We start from the raw sequence: 11119 nt of genomic DNA, 5'->3' as shown, positions 1-11119 counted from the left end.
GATGGAAGACTTTACAGCAGTTTTAAAGTGGTTTCCTCTGAAATTATTGTATAATTAAAAATTTCTTTTTGTTTGTCATTGTAATGCTTCTAAAATAAACATGTGTTAATTACACAATAAGAAAAAATAAATTATAATAATTTTTATAAGAAAAGGCCTGGATAAGTTTTTCTCTAGTACTGTTCAGATAAAGGAGGACTCCAAACGACAAGTGTTCCTAGCAGAAATGGGTGTGTTAGATCACCATCTTTGTGTTTCCAGAATAAACCCAACTTGGCCATGATTTTCTTTTAAAAAATATGAATGCATTTGGATTTGGTTGCTATGTTGCTTACTTTTAATGTGTTAACTTGACTGGGCCACAGGATGCCCAGATATCTGGCTAAATATTATTTGTAGGTGTGTCTGTGAGGATGTTTCTGGAAGAGATTAGCATTTGAATTGGTGAATTGAATAAAGCAGATGGCCCAATCCAATAGAACAAAAAGGTGGAGGGAGATTGAATTCACTCTCTGCCAGACAGCTTGAGCTTAGACATCAATCTTTTCCTGCCATTAGCACTTCTGGTTCTCAGGCCTTCGTCCTGGACTGGAACCCACACCATCAGCTCTCTGGCTCTCAGACCTTAGAAGTGCACCAGTAGCTGTCCTGGGACTTTGCTTCCATAATCACAGGAGCCAATACCTTATAATAAATCAATCTCTCTCTCTCTCTCTCTCTCTCTCTCTCTCCTCCTTTCTCCCTCTCCTGTGTGTGTGTATGTATCCTAATGGTTCTGTTTTTCTGGAGAACCTGAATGAATACATTTGTTAATAATTTATTTCGGAGTTTTGTTTCTATATTTACAAATGACATGAGAAAACTATAGACTATAGACTTACTTTGTGTTAAGAAAAATATTTTGAGATGGAGACATAGAAGGAGGGAGAGAAAATTTGAGCAGAACAAGAAAGAACATGACTTACTTCTCAGAAGATGTAGGATTCATATTTTTATGTCAAAGCCTTTCTGTTTTGGAAATTCAGTTTTGGAAATTTTAAAATAAATGGGCAGAAACTTTAAATAAGGTTCCAGATTCTTGAATCCTTATAAGACTTTAGTATCAAGGATACACTACCTTCATAAAAAATATGTTAATGTATTGCTGGGTATATTTATTTTTTAAAATCTAAAATTAAGTTTGTGTAAGATCAGAATCATCTGCTTATATGTTTAGTTGAACTATCCTATAAAAACTTTGGAATGCATTGGTTATTTGTGGGTATACTTTAAGAATTTGATTTTTAAAATAATTACAGCTACATTCGGTTTTTCTACGGAATCTCAGATAATTTTCGATGAGCTATATTTTTCCAGGAATTGGTGTTGTGCAAACTTTCAATTTCATTGACACAATTTTAATATCTTTTTTGAATCTAGTAATGTTTCAGTTTTCATTCTTGATATTTACCTGTGTCTTCTCTGTTTTTTTCTTGCTCAGAATTCACAGAGCTTTGTTTAATAATTATTCTTTTCATAGAACCACCTTTTCTCACTGTTAATTCTTTCTGTTGTATCTTTGTCTTTTATTTCTGCATAGCTTATTATTTTCTTGCAACTATGTCCTCTAGACTTACTCTGTTGCCTTCTTAAGCCTTTATTATTTTCTGATATAAAGGTAATACATTTTTTTCCAGCTATAGTCATCACAAATTTTGATATGGAGTATGTTTGTAATCATTCAGCTCTAAGCATTTCTAATTTCCACTGTTATTTAACTTTTGGTACTAAATGCATGGGCCTTTTGAAAGTTATTGCTTGTTATTGATTTTTTTAAAGTCAGGCTTATTGAAGTGTAATTTACATGCAGTAAAATTTACCCATTTTAAATGTTTAGTTTGATGAGTTTTGACAAATATATACAGTCATGAATCCACTGTCAAAATCAAATATAGAATATTTCCATCACCCCACAAAATTCCCTCATGTCCCTTTGTGATCAATCTCCTACTCCATCTTTCAGCCTCTGGCAACAACTGATCTGATTTCTGTCCCTGAGGTTTTGCCTTGTTATTGATTTTAATTTAGTTGCACTGTGGACAGGGAACATTGACTTTAAAATAATGATTCTTTGATATTTGAGGAGATTTTCTTTTGGCCTATTATATGGCTAATTATCATAGAGTATCTTTAATTTTAAATTGCTCTATGTAGAGTTCTGTATATGTAAGTTATATCAAACTTGTTTTGTAGTTATCCTCCAATCTTCTGTTTCCTTATTCATTTTCTGTGTGCTTTATTTATCAATTTCTGAGACAAGTATATTAAAATCTCCCACTATTATGGTGGATTTGTCAATTTCTCTTTGCAATTTTGTCGATTTTTTGGCTCATGCATGTTAATGTTAGGTGCTTATCTTTACACAGTTGACAACTCTTTCCTATCCTTTTTGTTTTAAAAGTTTTTGAGTCCTTATGTTTTATGTGATTTTTCTATAAAGGCTAGAGCATTGTTTATGTTTTTAATCCAATCTAATAATTTCTGCTTTTTAATCAGTTTAGACCATTTACATTTATTGTGATTACTTATCCTTTTGATTTCTCTCTTACCTTACTTTCTGTTTCACATTTTCTTATTTCTTTTTCTCCTTACTTTGAATTATTTGAGTTTTTGTTTGTTCATTTCTTTATTCCCTACTCCTATTCCCACCAGCTTTGGAAGTTATATACACTATTGTTACTTTTTGTGTGATTATTCATAAAATTTTAATATGCCTATTTAATTTTAAGAAGTCTAAATTTAATATCAGTACTTTGTAAATGATAAAATAGCTTTAGAATTCTTTAAACATGATTATATCTCCTCTCCCATCTGCCGTTATTGTTATCCAGTATTTATGTTCTAACCTGTTTTTATGCCTCCAAATTAATTGTTTTATACAGTCTTCTTAGATCTGTCTACATATTTGCTAGATTCTTTATTCTCTATGCCTTTTAATGTCTCAGACTTTGCCCCTGAGATTATGTTTCTTCTTCCTGAAGTATATCCTTTATAAATTCTTTTAATGGTACTGTTGCTGGTCAACTTTCTGAATTTTCTCTTGTTCTTTTTAGCTATATATACAATTCTTGGCAGACAGTTATTTTCTATGGGTGTTTGAAGCTATTATATCACCACCTTTTGTCTTCCATTATTGCTATTAAGTCTCAGAATTTATTTATCTATAAAATCAGTTTTGGAGAATTCTCAGTCATAATTTCTACAATTATTGTTTCATCTCCATCCTCCTTATACTCTTGTAGAAATCCAACTTGACATATGTCAGAGCACCTCTTTTGTCTTCCATGTCTCTTAATTTCTTTTTCATAATTTTCATCTCTCTATGTTGTATTTGGGGTAGTCTCCTTAGACTTATCTTCCAATCATGCCTACCCTTTAATTTTGTAGCTCTTCAAAGATCCATACTTTATGCAGAGGCCTTAGTTCCCAATTAGAAAGCCCAGTGCTTAGGTGCTCTGCCCCTAGAGTTGGTTAAAAGCAAATCATTAGTTTAAGTATAAGAGCAAATGCTTAAGAGAAGCCAAATCTCACATCAGATTACTATACTGGTTTTCAGATTTTTTTTCAGTTCGTAGGTATTTTCTTTATATATTTATGATCTCAGCTAGACATTTCAAAAGGTGATGGCTATAGTTTATCCAGTATTTCTAGACATTTCATGCAGAAAAGAATTTTTAGTATATTGATTTGCCATATTGATAGAATTAGAAGTCTAGAGTCCATTCTTTACCTGGATTTCCTTTCTACTTGGTCATATTTTAATAAATATGTATCTTGGCTTATCATATCTTTGTGATTTGTAAGAATACAAAGCACTCCATGAACATGTTGTCTTGTACTCACTGTTTTACTCATTTATTCACAAGGTCTTTTTGATAGTATACATTCTTTCTCAATTTAAATTTTCTTTTTAAAGACAACCTCTACTAATCAGCTCGATTTTGGGTGTAGGCTTTCTTATATGCAAGAAGAGTCAGAACAATGTTTGCACTAGCCATTATCACCCCAGCTGAGGGGCTATTTTTGCTAATATTGACCTTGATATTAGAAATAGGAAAGTTATGATGTCTGCAAATATTCCCTTAAATGGAAATGAATAGATGGATATTTCTGTATAGGGATATAAGCCTTCAAGTATAAAAGGACTATGGTACAATGCAAGATTAATTTTTATGGAATGTACCAGTTCCTACCTTGCTTGGAAAATAACACTGGCAGCTATATATCAATTTGGGGTGCTAGGAGGGGCCTTGGGTAACTTTGAGGAGACATCTTGTATCTGCTACTGCTCTGTCTGATTTCATTTCAGGTAAGTTTTTATATCCCTTGTTCCTTAATGTGTTTGTGGTCCCTTTCCACCACACCAGTCTCACCTCAGATGGTACGTTAACTTCCTTTGATATAATAGGCTCCCTTTCTGACAATGCTGCCCGTTTACAATCCGTATTTTTAATTGTTGTAATATGTATCTATTTAGAGAAGACTTTAACTAGATTGTAAACTCCTTAAGAACTACATTTTTTCCTTGTACCTTTCACAACTTGCATCGCATTGCTATGGTGGGTGCGCAATACACAAGATCCTCAAGTAACGTCATTCCATTCAGTGTCATTTTATTATAACAGCAATAAGAAAAAAGTTTGATTCCCAGCAGGGACCATTATCTGTGTGGAGTTTGCACATATTTTCCCCATGTCTGCATAGGTTTCCTCCCACATCCCAATGATACATGCATGTTAGGTGAACTGGCATGTCTACATTGTCCCAGTCTGAGTGTGTGTGGGAAGGTGTGTGTGAGTGCACCCTACAATGGAATGTATTCTGTCCAGGGTGGATTCCCACCTTGTTCTCTGAGGTGCTGGGATAGGCTCCAGCTACCTGTGATCCTGAACTAGAATAATTGGGTAGATAATAATCTTAATGGTTTTTATTGGTCTTTCTTAAATGTATGCACAGCTCACATTTGTTTCAATGTTTAGTATTAGAAGTGTTTTGGGTCTTTAGTTAGAAGTATGGTGATATTTTTGTTACCAGAAATATGCCATAGGAACTTAACTTTTGTTTATACCAATTAGCCTATGGTAAAATTGGTTTCGTTATACATCATTTCTCTTAAAGTCAAAGTTACAAGCACGTAACAATGACGTTAAGTGAGGATTTACTGTACATACTTTTTGAGTAAATGAATGAGTACATACCTTTTTCAGGACATCTTGAGTGATTTATCACAGAAATTCATATCTGGAGACTATTTTGAAAGTGAATTTTATATCCCTAAATGAAACTGTCTTAGCCCTAATGGCCTATCATTTCAAAGAGTTTTAGTACTTAGCAACCGTTTAATGTATGGATTATTGACCTATTCACTCATATCACAGATGCTTTGAGCTGTCCAAGTCTGCCAACAGAAATCTGTTTTACAGACTTCAAGATAAATGACTTAGTAGTCTTTAATGGTTGCTGTTATGGATGACTGTGCCCTTAATTGATAGTTTAGCAGATTAACAGCTCACTGGATGGATTATTTCACCCCTCTATGCATTTTAGAGAATGAATGTATCTCTAAGATAGCTCAAGTCAAATCAAATAAACATTTGCCGAAATTCCACTATGGACAAAACACTGTCTAGGCACTAAAGTGGGGGTGCAGTGGGAATGGCAATCAACTTTAAGAAATACAACAAACACTATGACAAACTGTATGCAATAAAAATGTCAACGTCAAATTGCAGGCATCTACAATGAATGCTTTCTATGAAGATAAGCCAATTTTATATCAATGGAGCACTAATAAAAATAACAATTTGGATAATTAAGAGATGTGTAAGCAGCAGCAACTATAGAGTGGAAGTCATGTCCGCGGTCAAAGCAAACAAGCAAACAAACTTGTCAAATATTGTCCTATATATGTTTTCTTCTTGGCTTGTAATGTTACGTCTAAGAAAGAATTTCTTGGAAAAGAGGACTCCTGTCTGCTCACGAAAAGGTGTGTGGAATGGTGAAGAATATAGGCATTATTATCAAACAGACCTTATTTTGAATCTACTTTGCCACATAGTTACTTTACTAGGCAGATATAGGTGTCTGGTACAAAGCTTAAACACTCAAAATGTTCAATAAATACTAGAATTATTATTCTAGTTATTTTTTTTAGTTCCAAATTTGTGTGTTTGCCATGACTGTAAAAATATAACAGTGCTCTTTACTGCTAAAGTGTTTGAAGTAAGACTGTATTACTAAAAGTCAATGTGGACTTTGAAGACAAAGTGAACTTGGGGTGAAGCTGGGAAGTTGAATTGAGAAGGGAAAGACTGTGTGACAAGTTGGTGAAAACAGGAGACAGAAAACTGGTCGTAGAAACTCAATGTTAGTAATTGTGGAAAGAAAGGGAGGATTATTGCTGTGGTTTCCCCCACTGGGCTAAGAAGACATCTCATTAAATCTAGCATAAAAGAGAGCAAAACATTACCAGAAAGCACACAACAGTTTGATCTTTTCAGTCTGTTATTTCCTATTGAAATAATTACAATTATATTTTAATGCCCCCAAAATATATCAGGACAGAGAGGGTGATGCAGTTGCCCTAAGAAGGATAACAGATGTGAAATTTCTGAAAAAAATTAAGAAATGCTATGCAAGCATATCATATGATTATTGTCCTTCCTTTCATCTCTGTGCATAATTTTTTTGTGTGTGTCCCAATCAAGACTTAGTTTTCTTGACTCTTGGCCTTCCTGAACATAACTGGAATTTACTGCAAGGTCATAGTGCATAGAAATTCATGTGGTGCAGGACATAAAATGAGGAAAGACTTTATTTTCCTCATTAAAAATTCTTGATAAATACAAATAAATCATGGAGGGAGAGATGACAGAATGACAAAAACAAGTTTTCCTCATCCCGGTTAAGGTGTTTTTTGAGTGCAACAGGGGAACCACTCACAGGCTGTGGGTTGCAGTGCCCAGGGATGCCAGAGCGACTCAGCCCAGGTTGTCTCTAAGGTTTCAAATCCAGCCTTCAGCTGACTTTCCCCATTTGGCAGGGTAGCCTTGTGATTCATGGCCAGTAGTCTGTCCCTGGAGAGATGGTTAATGAGGTTTGAAGTTTCATTTACATTTTCTTTTTGAAATCCTTTTCTTTCCAAGAAGATGAAGATCAAGAGTTTCCAGAAAGGCTTAGCTGGAGTGCATTCCATTTCTCTGAAGTTTAAGAATGGCAAAGGCAATGTGGGTAGAAATGTAGGGACTGTGTCTGATTTGACTGGGTGGGACTCCCCAAGTGCTACCTGCTGAGATGTTTCTTGGGCAGGTACCAATTTGCCTCAGGCATTTAGAGGGCTTATTTCTTCAGGTAGGCTGGCCCATTATCTCCTCAGGGCACAAGCCTACCTTCCATTAGTGCTAATGTGAAGGGCGTACTCACTGAATCATGAGCATATAGATGTGTGTGTGTGTGTGTGTGTGTGTGTGTGTGTGTGTGTAAAGCAAGACTGGGGCTGTCAAAAGGAATTGGCTCAGGGTGGGAAGAGGCTTTTCTGGCATGGTGACAGCATATTCTTGCTAGGAAGTATGCATTTCTTGAAATTTCTGTCCCTGTCTTTAGAAATGAATTTGGGAGCCTTTTAGGACTATGACATGCCAAATGTAGAGCATGAAAGTTTTTACCTGGCCCACAGGAATCAGCAGGTTAAGGAGACATATTTTCAACCTGTCAGAAAAGCAGGAAGCAAGGAATAAGAACAAGGAAGATGTTATGGAACAGCTAGACTCATCCAAGCAAAGGCGTGGGGAAGACACGATGCACTGTGAGCACAGGAGTGGCTTGCTGCAGCAGAAAGCTTCTGACCTTCCTGATGTAGCAGCGACTCCTCCCCAGCCCTGCAGAGTGTGGGAATTACAAGTTTGTTGCTAAGTGACAATTTGCCCTGGTTGGAGGCACTAATAAAAGCAGTTTATATAGATGTTGTTCTTTTGAAAAAGTTAGAAAGGTTAAAGTGTGGATGATTAGGGAGGGTCTGCAGCCAAATTTGAGGTTGCAATGACTCAGGCTTCCTTATAGCTTAAGCTGGCAACCCTGATGGGATTAATATTTCCCAGGGACTTTTGCTTCAGCCTTGACTCCACTGGGTCAATTAGTTAATAAATTTTACCAACATTGATTAAGCTAATTGACTTTTCTGTAGCTGGAACACAGTCTTCAGACTATCAAAGTAATTATGGCCACTGTCATCAAAGTAGCTGTTAAACACCAGGTAAGTGTTTTTAAAGCATGAGCCCAGCCACCTCCATCAGAATGACCAGTGACGTTCACAAAACTTCACATTCCTAGGTCCCACTCGGATCTTCCATATTAGAATTTAATGTAACACATGTATACACACCCCCTCAGGGGACCATTATGAGTACTAGCATTTGCAAACCATTGCTTTTGTTGGCATTTATTAATCTTAAACTTTAGGTGGGTAATATTTGTAGAGAAAGTTTTTCTCCCATAATTTCCTTTGTGAAAATCAAAGTGAAGTGCAAACACATGGTAGTAATGATCCGTAATTCACGTGGCCTCTGTAGAGGTTGGAATTAGAAAGCCTGTGCTTTGCCAGAAATCCAACTGGAAGAGTATATTTTTCATACTTAAAAATAATAAGTCCTTCCAAATAGTAAGCCTATCTAATACATATCCGTAGATTAAATAATCACCTTGAACAATTCTTTAAAAGAGAAATAATCTTTTTCGTCCATACTTTGCTATTGTTATAATCTAATATAAACATGGTCTTCCATTTAGATTGATTTTTTAAAAAACAAAATGTTTTTTCTATCTTTCTTGGCACTGCATTGTAGAGACATACTATGTTAACACATACTATGTGTAAAGAATGAAACAGAGTGCTTATCATACCATGATGCTCAGAAAATGAGTCCTAGTATTTTCCCACCTACTCCTCTCCTCCTTTGTCCTCTAGATGGCTCCAGGAATTCATATCAACTATGTGGCGGTCACCTTTCTGATTCATGATTTCGTATTTAAGCCACAGGCATTCTATTCATCCTATTTATAACATTGGAGAGATAATTAAAGGTACCATTTGGTTCTTAATTAAAAGCATCTTCTTTCCTGACTTAGCCCTTCATGTAAACTTGGAGATGTATGCTTCCTACTGCATCATTGCTCTCAACATGGTCAATAGAGAAAGAGAAGAAGATAAATGTGGGAAATTCCTCAAGAGAAAGTATACAGACTCCATTTCTCTTTTGTCCCAAATGGGAAAGGAGTAATATCCACATTCTCTTTCTGAAAATGAATGAAGCTATCTCCTCTCATCAGTATAATTGCAATTTTGAACAAAGGTTTTAACTAGACTAAGGACACCTTCATTTATCTCTTGTGATGACATTATTTCTGCCTCAGATTAAATATCTGTGACCTTAGATCAATTACCTAGAATCTTCTAATAGAGCAGCTCTGATTACAAAGTTTGGGAGAGAGTATTATCCATTGCCCTTCACCTCCCTGTATATTATCATATGTAATCACATAGGGGCCCTCAAAAGGCACAGAGGGGCCATTCTTCTTTTCTGGGACAATCCTTCATTAGCCTAGCCATGATATTACATTTCACCCTCTTTATTGATATTATACAAACACTCATGAAAGTTATCATTTATTTTCAGAGATCATTTTGAAGTGTTCTGGAATTACAATTTAAAGTCTAGAATATAGGTCATTGGCAGAATGCTAGCTATATAGCTGTATCAACACATATCTATATTATAAAAAATATTAGCTCTATTCCTTGTGCTTCTCTTAAATCTTCTTAATTTTTGGAGCAGAGTTGCCCAGATCACAGATCTTGAAGCATATCCATCACTATCGCATGCAGCCTTTGCTTTTTGTGGTCTCTAATTTATGTATTGGAAAATCCTATTAAACTAGACGTGACAGGGCAAACAATAGTAATTTGCTTCTTTTGTTGATTGCAAATGTGGCTTCTGTGTTACCCAGAGTACTAATAGTTTCTTTTCTTCAGTTTGAGCTGTGCTGGGATTTTAAATAATAATAAAATGTCAGTTTAATTTGAAAACAAAACAAAACAAAAACAACCTAGGGAAGTTGGGAATCTCTGAGGTCTTTATACTCTGTTTTAATTTGAAGTTATAGTTTGTGGCCAGTATGGCTTTTAAAATTAGTTTAGAGGAAAAGTTAACATTAATGAAGATACAAGAGAAACACAGTGGAAGAGACTCAGAACATTGGGAAAATCCTGATTCTGATGTCAGTTTGGCACTGAGTTAATCTTGGGGTTCCAAATTTTTACCAGAAGCTGACTTTGGTGCAAAATCACAAAGCTCACAAGTTGGGTATGGGGCTTATAGGGGTTGATGTTTAGAGAATATGTCTAAATGGTAGAGATATGCTTTAAGATGATTACTCATCATTACTAATTAGTAATTACTATAATTACTAATCATTACTCATGATTACTCATATGCTTTAGGATGATTACTTCTACACCTATTGCCCTTGAGGTCAGTAATGAATTGATAGAAACTTGCTGAGAAGACTAATTCTGTCAGTTATAACTTAGGCTTGGTGCATGCTACTTATTTCAGAGCAACACTTGAGTGATGTCAGCCCCAGGGAATGGGATTTTTGGTCTAGAGGGATTGAGTCCAGGGAAGACACATCAATCAGAAGAGGAAGGAAGGAGAAGGAGGAGGATGCAAATACTATTTGAATGGAAATTTTATAAATAATAATGGTTTTTAACTCGAGTAACTTGAGTAAATATTAATGAATGCAGAAGTTCATAATAGATACCTTCCACTAATAAACTTAACTTTTTAAATTACTTTTATCAAAATATTTCTACTCCCATTGACAACCATGGAAAAATTTCCTTATGATAATCCTGAATCTTCAAAAAATATATTCAAAATCTTCTTAGATTCAGCCCAATCCAGTTTCTGATTATTTCTCCCTTGATTCATATTGTAAACTTCATTTTCTTTTTTTGTTTCCAAAATCTGAAACTCATGAAGTGACTGCAACATTAAAGCTCATCATTATTTCCCTACTGCCT

Source organism: Microcebus murinus, chromosome 5, assembly GCF_040939455.1.
Source record: "Microcebus murinus isolate Inina chromosome 5, M.murinus_Inina_mat1.0, whole genome shotgun sequence".
Lineage (NCBI taxonomy): Eukaryota > Metazoa > Chordata > Mammalia > Primates > Cheirogaleidae > Microcebus > Microcebus murinus.
Note: the sequence above shows the minus strand (reverse complement) of the source record.